Source organism: Microtus ochrogaster, linkage group LG5 (genome assembly GCF_000317375.1).
Source record: "Microtus ochrogaster isolate Prairie Vole_2 linkage group LG5, MicOch1.0, whole genome shotgun sequence".
In the NCBI taxonomy this organism is placed as follows: domain Eukaryota; kingdom Metazoa; phylum Chordata; class Mammalia; order Rodentia; family Cricetidae; genus Microtus; species Microtus ochrogaster.
The window spans coordinates 14,661,110-14,663,164 of NC_022031.1; positions in this window are offsets into that span (position 1 = coordinate 14,661,110).

Here is a 2,055-nt window from a genome sequence, read left to right on the forward strand (position 1 = left end):
TTTGTTTTGCTTTTTTTTTGCGTGAAGAAGTAAGCTGGAAATGGTGATGTAATCCCTAGCGCTAGGGAGACTGAGGCAGGAGGATTCCTGTGAGTTTGCGGGTGGCATGGGCTGTATAGGGAGTATCAGGCCAACCAGAACTACATGAAAAGACCCCTGATAAACAAACATCCAAGTGAACAAGGCAAGAAGCGGACATGGAGCACAGGGTCAAAATGAATGTATTCTTGCGTTTCTCCCTGGGGCACTTGTCTCACTGGGTCTATGCCACCTTACATCTAATGTGAGCTAACATGAGCCCCTAAGTCTAATCTACCTTATGTCTAATGTGAGCTAACTCTAGCCTCTAGGTTGAATCCTCTGTAGGTCTAATGTGAGCTAACTTGAGCCCCTAGGTCCAATCCTCCATACGTCTAATGTGAGTTGACTTTCACAATGACTCTTATCAGATCGAAAAGTCCAATTTTCTCCAAATGTTTCTTGTGCTGCCAAGCGAAGGGAGGGCAGCAGATCTCTCTGCACAGGTGCGACGTCTCCACGTGTTAATAGATACATTCTGTTGCCCTCTTTAATCAGCCTGCTTCTTTGGCCCCAGCAACATCCATTCTTTCCTACCTTTCTGGTTCCTGTTACTAATCTTTTTCTTTCTTTCTTTCTTTTCTTTTCTTTTCTTTTCTTTTTTTCTTTCTTTCTTTTTTTTAACTTTTTTTCTCTCAGATCTTAATGTTCCCAGTGCCCCATCTTTAGCCTGTATCTCTTCTCAGTTTGGAATCTGCTTTGTTCACTCATCCTTTCTCAAGCTGTCTTTGTGGCTAACGACTACTAATCTACACGCTTATTCCAAACCTTGTGAACATCTTGTACCCCGTAGTTTATGGGCTAGGCACACTTGGATGCTGCATCACACTCAACCCTCATAAAATGAGAACAACTCGTACATTTATTTCTCCTCTCAGGTTTTGATTGGGCTTCATTCATCATTTACTCAGGTGTTAAATCGAAGAGTCCCCACTGTGTTGGCTTAACTAGGCTAGCCACATCTACCTTCTCAACTTGCTTTCTGTTTCCTGGGCCCCTACCTCACCACAGATTGATATGTCCACCTTATTTGTCTCTCCACTCCAATACTTTACCCATCACTGATGAAGCTATTTCTGGTAAGAAAGGCAGAATGTCATGGCACCTAGGAATACACAGGTCATGCAACCCCCCGTGTCCTGTCCTCTGCCCCATCTCTCCAATCTCCCAGCAACGAGTCTACTGGTTTTCTCCTGGCGCCATGTCTCTGTGCCTCTGCAAGCGGCCTTCCTGCTCTGGAAAGGCAGAATCACCGGTGTCTGGTTCTGCAGTAGCAAGCTGTAAGAAAGTACTGTGTGGGTTCAAGCCATTAATGTAGATATCTTCTTGGCAAGACAAGTTTCCCTACATCAGGGATCTTGCTCCACTTGGTCCCCAGAATCTGCTATGGTAGAAACGACATGGTGCGTGGTGAACTTGGTAGAAACGAACCAAAATACTTTACATAAGATGGCTCTCCGTACCAGTCAGTGACTTTTAAGACGCGCGGCTTCCTTGGGGCATTGTTGCAGGTCGTTTTGCAGGTAAAGGGCAGAGAGGGGTGGCCGGTTGCCTGCGGGCTGGGTTGGGTGACTGCCCGCGCCTGCGCCCTCTGCCGCTCCAGTCCTGGCGCGTCTCTGTGCGGTGTGTCTGGAGAGAAGAGGCTTGGGTGACAGGTCAGGGGTTGGGGGAAGAGTTAGCCAGCCCGAGTCGCAGTTTCACTCCCCGATTTCTCCTCGGCGGGACCGAGACCGCCTCGGTAGAAGGCTGGCTCATCTGCCCGCATCACCGCGGTTCTACTGCGGCCGCTCCTCTCCCAGCCCAGCAGACTGCTCATCACCCTTGCTAGTGAGTTGTGGAGGCTTGTGAGCCCGGCAGAGCGGCGAGCTCTCCCTGGTAGTTCTGTCCTCCCACGGTGTGTGTGTGTGTGTGTGTGTGTGTGTGTGTGTGTGTGTGTGTGTGTGCGCGCGCGCACGCATGGGGTATCCCTGGGATTCC